The sequence below is a fragment of the Corvus moneduloides genome, chromosome 24 (assembly GCF_009650955.1).
Source record: "Corvus moneduloides isolate bCorMon1 chromosome 24, bCorMon1.pri, whole genome shotgun sequence".
Lineage (NCBI taxonomy): Eukaryota > Metazoa > Chordata > Aves > Passeriformes > Corvidae > Corvus > Corvus moneduloides.
In genome coordinates this window covers 2,949,845-2,968,896 of record NC_045499.1, presented here as the reverse complement: position 1 = coordinate 2,968,896, position 19,052 = coordinate 2,949,845, and the positions used below count along the sequence as shown (strand labels likewise).

Here is a 19,052-nt window from a genome sequence, read left to right as displayed (position 1 = left end):
ACTCAAGCCGCCTGGTTTTGTCAGCATTAACTGTTTAGAAGCTGGCTGGTTCCCCACACTGGCACGGCGTGCCCGGGCGGGCGCGGGGCTGGGAGATGCCCAGCAGCAGGGCGGGACGGGGTGCTCAGGAGGCAGCTTTTCCAGGAGCCACAGCGGCCTTGGGGCCGCTGGAGAAGCCCTGCGAAGGCTCGGGATATTCCCGGGTGCTGCTGGAGGAAGCCCTGCGAAGGCTCGGGATATTCCCGGGCCGTGCGGCTCCTCCGGCCTCGTGCAGGTTCGCGCCTCGCACCGGGGCGAGGTTTGGCACAGCCGAAGGTCCTCAGGGCGGCCCGGCCCTACCCGAGCCCAGGGGTTGTCCTGGCGCGGGGGAATCTGCCCTCTTTCTGTCAAACTTAATTTAGGCCTGGTTGGGACACAACAAAAGCAGCTTGTTTGCAGGGCAGGGTCCTCCTTCCCGGCTGCCGTGCACTCCGCAGGCGCTCGGAGCCATGAAAGCCACCCCTCCTCCTTCACCAAATTTTTTCTTCTCTTCCCCCCTGCCCAGCCTCTCTGCTCCTCCTCCTTTCTCTGAAAAAAACCCTTTTTCAGTGAGTGACACATGGCCCTACAGTAAAACCTTCGAACTGGCCACAAAGCACCCACATGCCCCGGCCCTCGATTGCCTCTGAGACCCACCAGCCTGCACTGGCTGTATCAGCTGTGCTCTGGGGACATTCCCAAAATTGCCTTACCCACCAGGATGGTGACAGCCTCCCAGAGATGTTGGCCTCGGCATTTCACATCTTCCTGACCCTGCAGGGAGCTGTGTGGCCTCATGCACCCTGGTTTGGTGGCTGGGACCCTGGGGTCCAGTCCTGGATCTTGCTGCTTGTGCCGTTTCCACAACACCCCACGGTTGGTTTGGCAGCTGAAATTCCCATATTGTGGAGCTCAGGGCAGTCAGGCATTCGTGGGGTCTGACCCCCAAAATGTGCCAGGATGGTCTCTTCAGCAGTGTGTGGACACAGCAGGTTACATTCAGACCCTTAATTCCAGTGAAAAGGCAGCACTCATCAGTCCAGCTTTTCCCTTGCAGATTATTTGTACAAAGAGGGGCTGGGGTGAAACTAGACCTTTCCCAATTTGCTCCCAATCCCTATTGCTTTCCTGTAAAAATGTGGTGGAGAGCAAATGTAAAAAAACCTCCAAAAACCCACTGAAGCTCCTGTAAGCAGCCTGAGACGAAAAAAAGTCTGAACTCAAGCAAGGCTCTTCTGACGTGTCCTAAGCAAAACATCTGGCACCCCTGGAAGAGCCGTCCAGCCAAGGGACACAGCTGTTTTACTCCATGCAGCTCACAGCAAAACAGGGCTCGTGCTTCCAGAACATGGCTCAGCAGAAAGGGCGAATTCTTGAAAGGGGGAGTCAGATCTTTCTGCTGTTTATTGCCTCTGAATCCCCAGTTTGCTCTCAGGCTGCTCTGGTGTGAGCTCTGCTCCATCTCCTGGCAGGAGACCAGGAGCTTTGCTCCAAGGCTGGAGCCTCGTTCAGCTGCTGTAACCCCCAGCAGGCAGCAGGGCCACTCTGGATTTGCACAGACATTCCTCACAGCAGGATCAGGCCCCCAGGTTTGTCGAGGGTGGCTCTGGGAAATTTCCTTTCCTTAAAAGGACCAAGTTTGGCCAAGGCAGAGTTTGAATTGTGATTTCCTTTTTTCTTTTTCCTCTTTTTTTTTTTTTTTTTTTTTTTTTTTTTGTAATGCCCTAGAACTAAGAGCAAAATTTACATTGTGGGAACTGCCTGATTTACAGCTGCAGAAAATGATGAGCTCTGTGTCTCCGCGGGCCAGACCTGAGGGGAGAAGCTTCCCCCATGCTGGACCATCCATGTAAGCAGCTTCACCACTCCAGCAACCACTTCTGGTGGGGAAAGAAGGGGTAAAAGGCAATGAGACTAATTTGACCTCTGTGGGCTTCACCCTCAGCCTTTCCACTAATTGTTCCAAGGAATTTGGGGGTACAAGTTTCATGAGATCCTTGTAGAAGCCCATCTAAGGGAGAGCTGATGCCGGCAGCCTTGTGCACCATGGGGAAGATGGTGTCCAAACACATCCAGATCTGATTCACCCTCTGTACCACCTCACAGCTGGGCCTCAGAAGAATCAATACCATTTATTTTTCTCCCTGCAGTGTTTTTCTTTCTCTGACACCTCTCTCAGTCCCTAATTTCTCTCTAGCTTTTTTCTGTGGTACTGGTTTTTTATGTTGGAGTTGCTCGTAGCTACTGTTTAACTTCGGTGATAATTGGCTGCTGTGAAAGGTGAGGTCTGGGAGGACAAAGCTAGGAGGTGACCAGTTTGTTATTGCAGGGTTGCTCATGGGCACTGAGCTGTGCTGTCTGGCTCTGCAGCTGGAAAGCCCATGAAACACGCAGGGTTGGCATGCTAAGGTTGCTCTCCAGATAGTCCTGGCCACAGAAAATGTAAGAGAAGCAGCCCAGCAAAGACACAACCAACACGCTGTGTGAGGTGAGATCTGTGGAGTCAGAAAGGAGGGGCTTGTGTTGTTGAGGTGAAGGCAACCAAATATCCCCCTGTTCTGGGAGGTCTGTGGGGTGGTAGCTTCATGTGAACCTCTCCTGCTCATTCCCGCATCAGTGCTTTTCTCTTCTGTGGTTGCTGCCAGCACATCATCATCCTGCTGGGCTTGGGAGGCCCAGCCCAAGGGAGGTGGCCATGCATCCTAGGCTCATGCAGGACTGGGCAGGAGGTTTCTCCTCATCTGCAAGACCATGACACACATTGTGCTTCCTCCTCTTCCTCCTCCCCGCAGCTTGAGGGCTCTGCAGGGCAGCCACAGCCACCTTCATCTCAATCTTCAGGTCTAGTTTGGACTCACAGGATGGTCCGTGCTGGTGTTTTAGTGCCAGGCATGGAGACCTGAAGTGGCTTTGCAAGGCCTGGGAGGTTCTGCGAGTAACACCAAGAATTCAGGGAGTGATTCTCCCATCCTTCAGTCTTGGTTTGCTTGGCACTGGGCATCGGCTCTGATGAGGGGAACAGAGGTTGCAGGGGCAGCACTCCTGGCATGTGGAGCCAGAGCGAATGTGGATGGGGAGCAGGAAGCAGGATGGGAGCAGGCACAAGGATGGGAGCAGGCTAATTTGCTTGCGTCAAGTTTGACAACAGAAACGTGAGCTCAGGCTGGCAGTGGAGGCGCCCTGGGCACGCAAGGAGAGAAGGTCCCAAAAGCCCAACTCAGAGAAACAACTTGGGTTACAGTTTTCCAAGCAGAAAACTCCTCACATAGAGACTCCACCAAAAGTCAGGGCAGGTGCTGATGTCAACGTGATCAACAGCTTCAGTTTCTGCACATCTGCTCCCAGAACTCCTGTTTGTGGGAGAAGGATTGGGCTCAGACCCTTGGATCTGAGCAGCCCCACAGGGAGGATGCCTGGGATCATCCCTCCAGCTGCTGTGCTTTGGGAGCACATCAGTGCCTCTGAAGAGAGCTGGGATGAATGCAGGGGGACATGGATTAAAGTGTCCAGAAGGGCTTTGCTCCTTTCTCCAAGGTGGCACTGCAGAAAATCCAAGCAGGTGATGAAACCCGACCACTCAGCACGTTTCAGTCTCCCAGATACAAGAATACAGATGAGGTTTCCAAAATCACCTCCCAATTCAGTCTGGCCAGTCATCCTACAGCCTGCTGGGGAATTGCCTCTCCTGTTTTCAATCCACAAAACCTCCTTCTCTCCCTGTCCCCAACAGCCACGTGCTGTGAACACACACCAAACTCCACCCCAGGAGCGGCTGCATCTCAGCAGAGATGTGGAGACACACAGAGTGATGTGTCAAACCCCGACAGTCTTTGTTGTTCACCTTGCTCTTGCTAATCCTGAAATCTTCCTGGCTCTTCAGAGAGGCAGCAGCAAAAGAAGAGCCTGGCAAAAAAACCTCACAGAGTAGGGAAAGTTGAGCTGATGGAGCCTGGCTGTGCTGGAGCTGGCAGCGAGGATCTGCCCCTGACCTGCGGCTGGATCCAGCCGTGCCTGAGCACGGTAGGAGTTCCCATCTGGATCTCAGCTTTGCAGTCCGGGCCTTCCCCTGCTCGGGGGATTAGCGGCGATGCGGTTCCCAGGGCGGGGGAAGGGGCTAATGAACAGAGACAGGATAACGAAGCAGGTAAGGGCTTCCTGTACTTTAGGGCTCAGGAGGAAATCCTGCAGTTGGTGAATCTGGATACGATTAGTGTCCATTTCTCCCTGTGTAATCAACCCATCTGTTCATCCTTGCGCATCAGCCGCGCACGCCCCATTGCAGGCAGATGCCTCCCGGGCACTGTTTTCATCCCTGTCTGCCACGGCCACTCCAGGCACGCTGAGAACAAGGCTCGCTCTGAGCCTGGCAGCGCCTGCTCCGCTCCCCGCCGGGCTCGGCAGCCTGGGCCGGGCTGGGGCAGTCCCGGGGGAGCTGCAGCCAACAGGATCCCAGCAAACAGCGGGACCCAGCCCAGGAAAAGCCTCTGCTCTGGGGGGAGGGCGGCTTCTCCAAAGGGCTTTGAGCAGTTCAAAGGGATCGCTGTGACACACAGATAAGTTCAGCTTTCCAGACTCTGCCTGCTCATCGCAGCTCAGCTTTACCACAAGCAGGTAAAGGTGGATTATGTTTGGCTGCCTGGCTTTAAAGCCTTGTTCATCCCGTGGGATCCTGAGCCCAGGACACACGGTCCCCTTATGGTCAGGGAAGGGACTGGGCTCTCAGTCCTGCTCCGTAAGAACACTGGTAAAGTTGGTAGGTGCTGGTGCAGGATCCTGAGGGTTCATTTCAATTTCTTTTCCTTGGCAGTTTTGTCCAACTGTGCAAAAAACATGTGACAGCCCTGCAGTGGGCTACAAACATCAGGTAATGCACCAGCCTGGGCTGAAATGAAATCAAAAGAGGAGCTGGTATGTGGATCAATGTTTTTTTGTAGTGCAGTGGCTCAAGCGTGTGTGGTCCTTTAGGGTCTTCTGAAAGGTCGAGCTTGGTGACAGGGTTGGGACAAAACTACAGGTTACAATTCCCAGTCCTGGTGTCCTGTACACCCAAAGGGTGTCAACCTCCACTTAAACAGCTCTTCCTGGTGGTCACTGGAGTGTCCTGAGGGACCTGTCACACCAAGTGCTGTCCACATAAAGATGGTCCCTACCTTGGGGAGTTTACGTGCCCAGCCCAGTCCTGCCCCGTGTGCAGCGTTCAGGGATCCAGGCACCTGAGCTCCTGCCATGTGCCGAGTGCCAAAGTGTCACTACAGCCAGGAACAATGTCAGGAATGCAGCACAGGTTAAACATTTCATTTGCTTTCAAAGGCTACTTGTTGCTTCATTTCTAAATGCAACCTGTCCTCAGCCCCTGTTTTATTGCTCCAGGCTGCTCTTCGCGTCCTAAATCTTCTGATTTTTGTTTGGTTTGGAATGCACTGATTTACCATAAGGAATAAATGAAAAGCAAAAGAAAACAGCAGTACCTGTTTTCATAGGCCCTACATTGTTCCGTGCTCTGCTGCTACTGAAATAGGAGTGATAAATCCCACTCCCTGGACAGAGGTTTTTTTGGGTGGTGGCTGTGTGCAAACAAGGCCGGGGAAGATAAGCAGAAAAAAAATTGGGTTTTAGGAAATGACAGTTGAGGATGGTCAATCAACTGATGGGTCAAAGCCAACACAAGACCATCAATTAGCAAAGCCATATTGATATTGTTTCCCCAAAACATTTTTGCATCCACAGAGAGGGCCGAGAGCTGGATCTGTGGTCAAACTTGGCTGCAGTTAGGGATCTGTACAGTTTCTATGTTGCAAAGGAGGAGTTTTAGAAAGGATTCTGCCTGTAGAAAATACGTCCACAGTTCCAGAAGGGCTCAGCCAAAAGGGTGATGAAAATCTGTCTGTTGGTGTCATCGTCAGAACTGCTGGAGGTGGGAACATTTGCTAATCTTGCTTATTTTAGGGGCCCTGCTTGCAGAAGCAGTTCAGTTCTGAAAATGCAGCTCTGAAAACTCAGCTCTTAAGAACCTCATACAATACATGCCTCAGACTAGACTAAAGAGGGATGAATTTTTCAGACTGTAGGTTCTTGCCTGCCTAATTATGATTTTCAGCTTCTTACAATTCAGTCTTTGCATTGTATAAATGTGATGCAGAAGAAATAGCTGTGACATTGCCTGGCATTTTCTGTTCCAGCTGGGGAGGAACCAGCTAAACCTGCAGGGTTTCAGAGCTCGCAGAGCTGGTGTGGAAGGAGAATTTAGTTCCACGTTTGGAAATCAAACTCAGTTCCCTGAGTAATCTAAACCGTCTCAGTTTCTCTTCCTTCAGCCCCCCCCAGGCCTGGGGACAGTGTCATTCTCAAGGGGTAACTTTGGCACCCTCATGCAGTGCAGGGTTGAACAGGATTGTATTCATACCAAACATGAATTCAAGGCAAACAACCTTCATCAGCCTCTACTGGAACCTTTCAGTAGGTTAAAATCTCCACTATGAGTTTTGACATCCCTGTTCAGTTGACTCAATAGACACATAAGGTGCCTGAAGCTGGACAAAATGGCTTTTGGATGAGCTCAGGACTGGCCAAAGTCTCAAGTGGTTTGGCTTGCAGGTTTCATGGCAGCTGCAGCTCCAAATCCAGCCTGGGATGGGTTCCAGTGATATGGAAAGTGAAGCCATCTCTCACTTCAGTGGACAGAGAGTTCTCTGCCACCATCCAGCTTCTGGAAGAGAGAGGAGAAACTGCGCTGGGTGTGAGCAGAGCTCCAGAGCAGGGTGGGATGTGGGTCACAAACAGACTGCTGGGCACGTACTGAAAAGATCAGCAATATTGTCAAAAACCCTGGCTTGGGGTTTTTCTGTGTTTCCTTGGTCAGGAGCCCCAGAGCTCCATCGGCAGCTCCATCTTCATCTGTGGTGGGAGAATCGGGCAGGAAAGAGCTTGGGTGGACTCCGGCCGTTGTGCTTCGAAAGTGCTGTGCCAACAGTATGAATAATGTATAGGAGTTCAATTCTCTCCCTGGCCGAGGGCAAGGTGTCCCAGCTGATAAGAACTGGGAGCCCAGTCTTGTTAAAGCCAGTATTAGACTTAGACCTTCATGAGATCCACTGCCTCAAGCAATTCCATTGCTCAAAGCACATTCGGTTAATTAGTACATTAACTAATAACCTTCTCAGCATCCCAGGTAGGGAATATCTGTCTCCCAAAGGAGGAAACAGAGGCAAAGTGACTCACTAAGACTGGATGCAGGAGCTTAGCTGTTAAGTCTGTTTTTTCCCATCCCAAATTATTTTGTTGTTGCTGCTGCTGCCTTATGCACATAAATTCCCTGAGACAGAAATGGAAGAGTCCTAAAAACTCCCGAGGGAGTGCTCAGGCCAGTGAGGGAAGGTACCACTGGACAAACCTGAGAAGAACTGAATCCATCCCAATACTCAGAGGAGGCAATTTGCTTCACCCACATGCACCAACCAAGGAGTGAAACCAAAACCACTTCTCCTTATTTTCAAGGAAAGTTTTTCTCACCACCTTGGCTTTTCACTCACATTTTCATCTACTCTGAATTTCATGAGCAAATGGCCAATGTGGGGAGGAGAGAGCACACGAGGAATGACAGTGGGGCTGTGTTTGTACAGGCTCGCTGGGGTGTGATCAGAGCAGAAGGATAAGGCCTGAAGAGATTCAAACGAACAGCCAGAGGGGAAACGCTGATGCTGAGGAAGTTGTTCGACTCCAACACATGATGATGAGCAGCTGATTTCCACAGCTTTGCTACGTGGTTGGAAAAAACCCTGAGCTGAAGCACAAGGGTAGAGTTCTTTGGCTTGCAAGACCCATGACAGCACCACAGACCCTTTCTCACGAACCCTGATCCCCAACAGAAAGGGGAGGCTTATTCTCTGCACCCAGCTCTGACCTGAAGGCGTTCCATGCTCTACCTACTCTCAAATGAGAATTCTCAGCAGCAAGGATGTGTGTGCAGAGGAATGAGAACCAACTCCTGCATGCAGGGATACATCCCTGGGGAGGAGAATCTCACGGGGTTTAATTATGGGGCCACGTGCCTGATCAGTCTGCTGGCTTCCAACCAGCCCAGGCAGCCACAGCCCTCCTCAACACTGGAATGTCAAGGGAGTGCCTTGAATGAGGGACCTGGTGAGGTCACAGAAGCAGAAGGCACCAAAGCAAGTGGCCTGTCCTGTAGGAGGGACTCCTTTCATGACCACAGTTTAATCTACCACCAGTTTACTGAGCCCACAGCAGCCCAGATTGGAGGCTACAAAAATATCCCCGTTCAGCAAATCCTCCCTTGTCCTTTGTGAAGCTCCAGCATTTTAATCATGTTCACACCTCCCTCTCCTGACACAAACCATCTCAGCTCCCTCCCAGGTCCACAAAACCTGTGCATTCCTGGTCTCATTCCCATGCTTACACGTCAGACACCCTCCCCTCTATAAGCTTCCCAAACATCCCCCTTTGCTTATTCTCTGTATTCCCATCTTTCCCCCATGCACCCCCATTTGACTAAGATTTATGGAATAACCAGCTAGAGCTGAGGTGCTACGTGCAATTTTGGGTGTGCTACTGGTAGATTCAGCAATCCCAGCCCTGTGCATATCCCCAGTTCCATATTTCTCCATCTCAGGACCACCAGGAAGGTGCTGCTGATGCAAGGGGCCCTGTTACTGGGGAAGGCAAAACACCCCATTTTGTAAGCGTGTCTTGTAAATGTGTTTTGTAAATGTGTCTTGTCCTGCTGTGTTCACTTTCACTCGGAATAAGGGTCAAAAGAGAGTTCCCCAGGTTGTCAGGGGGTTTCTAGAAGAGATTATTGGTGCCAGAGCAGCTGAAATTTGGTTTCAATTTTAGCTTCAGCCTGACATGCTGCATGTGGCCATTCCTGGTCTGTTCCTATATACATCCAGAGCCCTTTGGTCATCATTCTCCAACCTGTCTTGCTGGTTTTCCTGGGAGAATATTACACAAGAAAGTCACTATTCTCTCCATGCAAAGACATTTTCAAGCAAGCCTTGTCTTCCCAAAGCCTAGTAAAATAAACCAGACTTGGATCTCTCAAATACCTTCAAATTTCCCAGGCTTTAAGTTTAAATCAAAGTGCACAAACCTACCTGTGGGGTCACATGGCTCCACATAAAACCCATACCAGAAATCAGGATACCCTGAGCAGGCTCTCAGTGGAGTTTGTTACAGGTGATGCTTATTTTCAGGGACATTTTAATAAGCCTAATCAATCACAGCAAATTACTAATAAATCCATAACCATTTTCACCTGAAGATCCTAGGTTACTTTACCAGAAATTGGTGAGGATCAGGTAGGGAGGAATAGGGGTTGTTAAAAAAAATCTTAAAGATTTAACCTTTTTCACAGGATAATTCAAGGTGTTGCCATTATGATTCTGCTCTGAATTATTCTGCAGAGAAATTACCCTCCCCACTGACTCGAGAAAGCTGAGCAGGTCCAGCTGCCTGTACTTAAATTTATCCCATGTGAATACAGCACAAAGTGCCTCATCTATTGACAACCTTCCTTACAGGATTTTCCTACAGGTCCTGTAACAGCTTCAAAGCTGTGCTGCCTTTTGGCATTTCCAGTTCCCTATATCCTTAAGGGATAGGACTTGTAATGGGGAGATCTTACCAGTCCTAAATCCTGGGAATACTCCTGATTTTCATGGCTTGTCCCACCTACAGAAGCAGAAAGCCCAGGGGTGTTTGATTTGTGTTCTCCTAAGTGTCTTCCCATGCCAGGTACTCCCAAACAGGTTTGTCAGGTGTTTGCCTTGCTCTAAAAACCTCTCATTGGTTTTGGTCAGGATTTGGAGGAACATAACATCTGTGGTGGAGGGTGGGATTCATCTGTGTGTCTTGTTGGATGCTAACTGAGACTTCAGCCCTGTGCTTTTGGGAGAAGAGGGTCCAGTGAGAGGCATCTCCGATTCCTCAAGCCATGGGTGCGTTGCTCGGATGGGCAGCTGTGGTGCTGCTCTGTGGAAGGGCAGGAAGGTAAAAGTCTTGGAGCTCACGAGGCTTTTTGTGGGCACAAGGTCCTGCTGGAGAGAGCCCCTGTTTCTGAGGCAGGCTCATCCTGACGGGATGGAAAGCTCGCACCACTGTTCCCGCGGGTGCCGTTGGGATCCGTGTTGTAGAGGCCACGCTGTCCCCAAGGCCGGGTTCCTCTCCCCCTCCCTGCGGGTGTTATTTACACCATTTCCTGCCCAGGGAAGTTCAGGAGTTTGACGTTACTGGGTTGGTTTCCGCTCTCCTGCCCGGCTCCCTTCAGGAGCTCTCGCAGAGCCCGGCAGCAGCCGGGCCGGACCCTCTGGGCGGGATGGAGGTGCCAGCCAGGCCCAGGAAGGGAAGTGTAACCCGTGTCAGGCCAGACAACTCAGGCTCGACCGGCTTGGGAGGGCTGGAAAACCAACCCTGTGTCCATCCCTCCGGCTCAGTCCTGCCGTGGGACTGGACGGGGCCGGCAGGAGGAAAGAGGACACGCCCGGGCATGGCTGCAGAGCTTTTGGGCTCCTGCCGAATTGACGCCCTCCCTTCTCCCCCCTCATCCTTCCCGCCTGGCCTGCGTCTCCCCTCCCTTCCCTTCTCCCTCCCATCCCGCAGCAAACAAAATGGCTGCTCCATGGCCATTTTGTTTCCCGTCTGGAAGGGGGAAGCCGGGACGCTGGGACTTGGCTCTTTTTTGGAGGCTGCGGCCATGTCCGAGCCCAACTCTCCCGTCTCTACGTGGCACCAGCTGTAGTAAGAGAGAGAAAGGGGAAAAAAAAGAGAAAAAAAAAAAAAGGACATTTTGGAACGAGACCAAAGGCAGAGGCAGAGAGTGGGTAGTTTTGGCGTATGTTGAGCACTGAAAATGCCTGGAATTGCCAAACTGAGCTTTTGTATGAGCAGCGTAAGGGCTACTCGGTGCACGCAGAGCCGCGGGGCTGCACGGAATAGCCGGATGGAAAGGTTTGTTCGCTATATTCAATAAAACAGCCCTCCTTTCTTCTGGATTTATAAAGTACCAGAGAGCACTGTTGTCTTAATTTGTTTTTGGACGGGCGGATGGTTTTACACATCGGCTTGGTATGACCAGAGCCGGTCGTTGCCGGACGGTATCATTTTAACCTGTTGTGTGTCCTCTTGTTTTTGGTGCATACAGGATCTGACCTTTCCACTGAGCTGGCACTGCCTGGATTTAGCTGATGTAATCCGGAGGATATTTTTTTAGGGATTTTTTGTTTATTGCCTTCTTGCCTTGAAAGTTTTCATCTCAGGAATAAAAACATCTTAATTTAAATATTTAAAGCAATAGCTGTTCTTGGCTTTTTAAGCCCTTGCTTTTCTCCCAAGGCTGGAGCTGTGCTGTGCTCACAAGCTGTTTACTGCGCTCTGTGTGTATCCTGCACATGTTAAGGTGTGATACACAACAGAAACACCATCAACAGGAACACGCCTTGAAAGTTTAAAGGAACTTGGTGGCGTTACCATAAAATTCTGCGCAGAAGCGGGGCAAAAACACCAGAACATGCGCCAAATAAAAGTGATTTTTTTTTTTTTTTTAAGTGATTCTGCATTTCCTTCAGTAGCCTGGATGTCTTGGCATTAGTAGCCACGTCGCTTTGTTCGTGGACACTCTGAGGAGCAGATCCCTGCCCTGTGGCACGGGGAGGATCAGGCTCTGATAAGGTGTTGGAATGATCGTCCTGCCGTTCCTTGAGTGGCTTTCCAGACATGTGGAGAGAAGCAGACCCTTCCAGAGCGGAGCTGGGAAGGAGAGCAGAAAGAGGTGAAATGGCTTTTCTTGCACAGAAAGGTATTTGATTTGCCTCCATATCCCCTTGGCTTGTTTGCAAACAGACAATAGAGAGAGTGGCAGGGCCACGGTGGTCCCGGAGCCGGGGCTGCTCAGGCGGGCGCTGGGTGGGTGCTTCACGGTGCAAATTTAATTATTTGGTCAAAATCTATGTTAGAGGTAGACATTACCTGCACACCTTTCATGAGCAGCTTATGAACTGAACATTGAGAGGGAAAACAGTATTAATAGAACAGTTTTATAGAGTGTTACAGAAAAAGAAATCTTTCTTTAGATTTTTGAGTTAACCTATAGAATTGAGTACAGAACAGGTAAAAATAAGCCTGAAGGATATTTTTTACCTCTTATTTTTAGTATTTAGTGAAATTGCACTGTGAAATATCAGTAGCGCCTGTCTTTTATGAAAAAAATTTTGCTTCAGGAGACAGTAAATTATATACAAATTTATAAGGAAAATACACAAACATTTAGAAAAACCGTGACCTTTATGGCCACCTCTAATAATGCGTTTAGGAAGGGTTAATAAAAGATATAACAAGCAGGTTACAGATGCCTGCACTATAGATGACAGGATCAGATTCATTAATAATGATCCAGATGTTTAGAAACATCTGATAGGACTCAACCCCGAAGTGATGAGCAGCTATTTATAAAGATACCTGCTAATTGTTTAATGATAAATGCGATGACAAAGTTGATGTGAAATGCTCCCTATGTCATTAAAAGTGTGTGGAGTAAAAGCATTGCTGAGAGACAGGGGCGGTTGCAGGATTGAACTGTAAATATTTTTACTTCCATTTCTCTTTCCCTCTTCACGGTACCTTTGATTAACTATTTCAAAGTGTGCTATTTAATATTGACTTTAGGATGGGGTGTTTGGGAAGATGGTTGGCCTTGCTTTGCTGAGAGGTTTGCCTGGCCTGGGAGAAGTTACAAACAACTTGTCTTCATGGCTAGTTTGGCAAATGTCATTTTTTATTGCTTTCCCATGGCACAGGGTGTGTCCAAGATGGGTTTTTGGTCTGTTTTCTGCTTTTCTTGTGAGCGGGTTCCTCACTGCTGCCAGGATAAGCAGCTCCAATCGGCGCTGTGGGTCCCCACAATGTTGGGGAATTATTGAAAACCTTCCACGCTTCTTTTGGCTTATTTTGGGTTTGATTTTTCAATTTTTTTGGGTCTGTTTGGTTTTTATTTTGCCATCCCTGCCAGGTTGGGAGGACATGAAGCCAAGGGAACAAAATGGCCACACTCGGCCATTTTGTGCCAGTGCCGCTGTTCCAGGGAGTCGGGGCCGGTTCTGCCCCAGCTCCAGGAGGCTGAAAATCCTCTTGGAGATTCAGGGTCCTGATTTCCCACTGAGAAGCCCTCCGTGTCCCCGGCATGTTTTGGCACTGACATGGGACCGCGGCTTCACAAAGGCTGAAAGCGGTGTCTGCTTTTAAAGCAGAGACTTTGTTGTTTTATGGTTTCCTCCTCCCCCCTCCTCCATTTCATTCAGTGCTCCTTAATAAACCAGATCAGCTACTCAAAGCTTCGGAGCCTTTCCAGCTCCTCTCCGAGGTGGGCTCCTTTTAAACGCAGATACTTGGCTGTACTCAGGAATCTCTGGCGTGAAGATGCTTCAAAATTTGGGGGGCATCATCTTGAGTTTTCTGCTGGGGTCATCACAAGCCACCCGGAGCCCTGTTAAATGAGGAGCAGTTTAGGTCACCTCTTGATCCCAAAAACAAGTCTGAAAGCTGGACTGGAAATGCCATTTTTATTCCAGCCTGGAGGATCTTGCTGTGAAAAAACATACTCTGTATCTGCCAATTTTCCCCACACCTCCAAGCACCTGTAGACAATGGGACCATGTAGTGACACACTCTGCACAGGGACCTTCGTGCTTGCAGAAACCAATCAAGTGTTTTTGTAAAAATCAAATCTGACCAATTTTGAGGGAATCCATATGAATCTGGACAGTGAAAATTACAGGGCCACTGCCTTAAGGCCTGCACAGAAAATGCTGTTTTTCAAAGAGGTCCCGTTCTTGGCAATCAAATATCCAAAAATCTTCCAAAACTGGGTTTAATCTCAGAAGGCAGTGAGAGGCTTTGGGTGTGGGCCTCTGACTCCTACAGACCCTGTTGGATATTTTATCCAGAATTTTGCATAGCTACATCACATCCAGGCAAGTTTGGGCACATGTCCTTCCTTCCTCATCTTTTATCTTGATGGTTTAGACCTCGGGCCATGAGGAGAGGGAATTCCTGTCATTGCAATTTGTGTAGGACAAACAAGTGTGACAGCGATACTAAGGATAGGATGCTCTTAGTCATCCTTACTGGGCATAAAAAAACCCCCTGTTTGATCCATAAATCCTCCTGTTTGACTCCTTTCTTCACAGATCCTGCTAAAATCAGGATTCCAGAGTCAGCAGCTGGGTATTCCCAATACCTTTACTCATTAAGACAATTATTATAATTAAGTCTTCTGTTTTCAGGTTTACTTATAGAAGTCAGAGGGGATTTTTTTTCTCTCTCTCCATGTATAATTACATCTATGTGAACTCAGAGTTATTTAATGTAATTTCCCACCAACAGTTTGAGATTAGCCCAAATGCCTGTTGTCTGCAATGGTATCAAAAGTGACCTTTTGCATGCCTGCCTGATACATCTGGTTTATGTGCTTAAAGTAATATAAGCCACCAGATAGGGAATCAGGAAAAATTGTTCCTCCAGGTCAGTTGCTAAAAGTCTCTTTGGAGACGATGAGCATCCTCTGCCTCTATGCATCACTCAGGAATCACCTGGACCACCCTCCCAGTCCCTGACTAGTGCATCATCCACTGGCTTTCTTGCCACCCTCCTGCTTGATGCTTGTGGCAGCAGCTTAATTTTTGGGAAGCTGAAACACTTTAGTCTAAACTAACCCTTCTGTCCCCAAGGAGCTGAGCAGTGACAGACCTGATGGACCCTTGGGCCTGGCTGTAACCTCACTGAAGCTCTGGCTGGTGTTGCATGTGCTGAGAAGGGATGTGCAACCCCTGTGCATCTCTTTCTAAGCTGATAAAAATGGCATTTCCCATCAGGAGGCTGTTTGGGATGCACTTGGCACCGGGGATGGGCCGGGCACTTCAATGCTGTAGGAACCAGTCCCACCACGTTGGGTTTTTGACGTTGTTCATACCCTGTCACACCAGGAGAGGCCTGGGCCAGATGGTCCAGCACAGTGGGTCATTCCCTGTGAAGGATCAGTTTGTCAAAGGAAATTAAGAGAATTACCTGGACTGTGTTGAATGCCAGTGAGGAGAGCCTGTGGAGAGCTCTGGAAGAGGGCACTTCCCAAACCTTGCTGCAAAGATACTCTTGTACCCGAGGCCATCCTAAACTCTCACAAGGATTCCACTACAGCAGTTCACCAAAGCTTTGGGAATATTTAGGCTGTTGCCTGGTAGCTGCAGAAGCACAAAGCATTAGGCAGCTTTTATTCCTTTGGAGATTTCTGCCTGAGCCCCCTCCTCTCCCACCACAGCACTCGGCAGACGCTTGCAGAGGTTGGGAACATCTCCTGCTGAGCTCCCATGGGAAGTTGTCCTTTGGGTCTGTGCTGGGCTGCACATGCAGCCTGCTTGGCGTGGCTCCCTCGTCGTTAGGGCTTCCTTTAATCTCCAAGGGGAATTCTTTCTCCTTGCAAAAGAACCTCACACATTTCTTTCAAACTAGCAGATTAATACCTCGCCTCTGTATTTGGGTGTACAGAGAATGAAGAAGCCTCAGAAGGTGAGCCAAGGGCTTGGGGGGAAGCCAGTCTGTCTCGGATCCATGCTAATACTGCCTGGCTGGGCTGGAGCATTAGAGGGACAGCACGGCTGCATGTTGCACTCATTTGTTTAGGAAATAAGATCTGCCTTGATGTACTCGATACCATTACATTTGCAGCCTAAAAGCTTCCTTGTACTCAGTTATTTCTAATCTGCTCAATTCCCTGGAGTGCACAGCAGCTAAATTGATGGATTCTCTTATCTGGTCTGGCAGGTTTGTTCTAGATACGCTGTGTGTTCAGGAGGTGAGGTCAGCCTGGCTGGGTGTGCTTGGCACTGCTGCAGCTTCCCGAGAGCTCTGCTATCTCCATGTGTAGCCCGAGGTTCCAAGAGCAGGGCTGCTGCTTCTCTGCACCCTTGGGTGCATGAAGTCTGCAGCCAGTGTGATTGCCAAGCACAAGGTATAGTCCAAATGGACTGAAGGAGGTTTGAAGAAGGAGAAAGAGCTGCGGGACAAGGTTGGATATGACTCCTCTCCCCTGACATCACGAATTCTGACGATTTTTCATGCATTTCTCTTCACAGGACCTGTGGAGCAGCTGATGCTGGGATAAGGCTCATCCCAGTGCCTGGATAAGGATCATCTCAGTGCCTTAGGCTGCCATGGTCCCAAGCTGTCCTTGAGGCTGAGGTAGTAGATTGAATAGTTGTGGAGTCCGGTCCTCCCTCTGAGCTAACTATACAATCTACTGTCTTTCCTAAGGAGACAGTCAGGTCTTCAGGTCTCCTCATCCACTTCTACACCAGGTGTGGGGGCAGGGGGTGCAAGTAAAGCAAATCCATGCCTGTGATCCGTCTGTTGTGCTCTGTGGAGGTGAGGTAGTAGGTTGTATAGTTTGGTGGGAGGGATTTGATCCCATTTCAGGTGATAACTATACAGTCTATTGCCTTCCTTAAAGAGCAGCAAAACCACCGGAGGAGCTCCCGAGGCATCGCTTCCTTTGTTGAGGATCCAAAAACGCAGCGAGGCATTGTTAAACAACTCAGTGGGTGTTTCTCTTACAGCATCCAGAATTGCATTCTTCCAGGAATTGCTTCATGCCTCAGGCACTGGAGCATGGAGCCACCTGCTTCCAGAGAACCCACCTCTCTTTAAGGTGTGAGAGAACCAGGGAAATGAGTCTGCACAGCAGCTCCCAGTGTTCAATCCTGGGGTTTTTTTGCAGGAGATGGGCTCAAGCTGTAAAGTGTTTTAAGTGTGTTGATCTTTTCTGGTCTGTCCTCAGGTCTGGAGGGGAGCAGATACTTTTGTATAAATGGGACAGATCTGAGCTCATGATTTGATTTTCTTGTGCCCAGTTCTGAAGTTTGGGTTCAGAACCAGACCCAAGGGCAAGCTTAGCCTGTGGACCCAGAGCCCTGGGAGCTGATCAGATTTGGCTGGTTGGCCCCTGCTCAGGAAGCGCATTTTGTTTTGGATAAGTTCCCAGCCTGTCCCATGGAACAGAGTTAGAGGGTGGTTCTTTCTAATCTGATAATCCCTATCAACTGAACTCCCTCACATGCAAACCCAGGCGGGGAAGTTTAAGGCTCCTGGGTATTTACATAGGATGAGCCAATGATTCAGACTGAAAGCTTGTCCTAAAGTGGAGACAGCTAGGGAAGAGCCATGAGCCAAAAGGGAACAAGTTCTAATCCTTCTGGGTTCTCCCAGGCACCGTCACCTGACAACAGACATGCGAGAAGTCGTCACGCTTCAGAGCTCTGGCCCTTGGCAAGGGACAGGGAATTGTTAATTCTTCTCTTTCTTAGGAGCAGATGGGGCTATCCCTCTGCCATTTTCCAAAGTAAGGAGGATCAAGACCACGAGTGGAGCTGTAACGTGATCAGGGCTGCATCAGGAAGGACATTTCAGGCCATTATCGTGACCATCTCACTGCCAGGGAGACGCGTGAGATCCGAGACACCAGGGAGCGAGGGCAAGCAGAGGACACCTTCTCAGATGAAGTAGGAGGGAGAGAGCAAAGAGAAATTGGAGCCCTCAAATTTCACCCTGAGCAAAGGCACAGGGAGAGCCAGACCTGGCTGCTTGGGCCGTGGGAGTCCCCAGAAGGAAGCAGCTCATTTCAGGCTCCTCTGCTGGGACAGGGCGTAGCTGCAGCGAGGCTGGGACACAGCTGGTGGGTGGGGATGCTGCAGTTCCAAGCAGCGAAGGAATGCAGCCCTCTCTCCATAAATCTGGCTTTTCAGCAGTCCTGGCGACTTGCTGTGCAAAACTACAGCTTGGTCCTCTGAGCTGCATTATCATCCTCCAGCTGCTTGCTCAGGGGCAGGGCTCCCACCCGCAGATTGCTTGGAAGGTACCAAAATAGCACCACAAGCATGGGAACAGGGCGGCACATCCACTTCATCTGGAGAGGTGTCCCCTGGAAAAGAGCTAATCCCATGTGTCCCAGATGGAATCCATTCAGTCCCCCTGCATGGCACCAATACTCCTGCAGAGAATCTCAAGCAGTGGAGCTGTGTGAGCTGGAAACCATGAATAAAATATGACTGGAGATACTCTCTTGTGAAAATAAACTTGATTTGACTTTTTCAAAACAGAGTCTTTTTATTGCCCTGGAGTGATCTTGGCTGGTGAACTGTAACCTTGAGAGGGGTGGCCACTGTTCCTGACTGACCAAGATCCTGGGCGTGAGAGGGAAGCCACAGGATGAGGATGTGGGGCAGACTGAGTTGGCCAAGCAGCTGAGACCATCTGTTTTGGCTGTCAGCAGGTGCTTTCCTGACACAAATTTTCACCACAAATTCTACATGAAGCCCAACCTGCTTCCTCACCCTCAATCAGCTTCAAGGGCTGCAGGTGGGGCTTCCCTCTGCCCTGGATAGTCCTTGCTATAAACATGTTTGTAATGGTGATACCAGCAAGAGAACACAGGGACTTCCAGGGTCTGCTAACCCAAATAAATCCCATCAAGGGCTAAGAAACCAGGGCAGGTAATACTTAATTACTCCAGTGCTTCCTGGCACAAAGGAAAGGGCAGCTTTGCCCAGGAGGAGGGTGAGCAGGCTGAGCTTATACCCATGGACACCCACCTGACTCACTGGCCAGGATCCCACAGCACACGGCACTGGGGCAGCCACATCATTCCTGACCACAATGGCAGGGAGGGACGGGCACCTTCTTCTAGTAAAAAGCAGCCAGGAAGCAAGATCAAGAAAGGTGGGTCCTCCCAGGCCCCCACAGGACATTGTGGAAGGAGAGCACTTTCAGCCCAAACACTCTTGAGGGAATACTTGGAAGCTGGATGGACCTGCCAGCAGCATAACCCCAAATGCAAATCCCCCAGAAGCAAATCCCCCAGGAGGGTGTATGTGCTCACCCCATCCTTTCTGACCCACTGCATTCCCAGGAGATTGAGGAGCTGAAGCAAAGGAACCTCCTCTCACTCAACCAGCAGCAAACACCTCCCTCTGCCT

The 19,052-nt window shown here is 49.8% G+C and overlaps 1 long non-coding RNA gene across 1 annotated transcript; it reads left to right on the top strand.

Moving 5' to 3' along the window:
- Positions 1 to 397: 397 nt before the first annotated feature.
- On the top strand, positions 398 to 18,177 carry LOC116455256. The gene is made up of 2 exons (XR_004244356.1): positions 398 to 11,830; positions 16,158 to 18,177. It is a non-coding gene; the product is annotated as an uncharacterized LOC116455256 (long non-coding RNA).
- Positions 18,178 to 19,052: the final 875 nt, after the last annotated feature.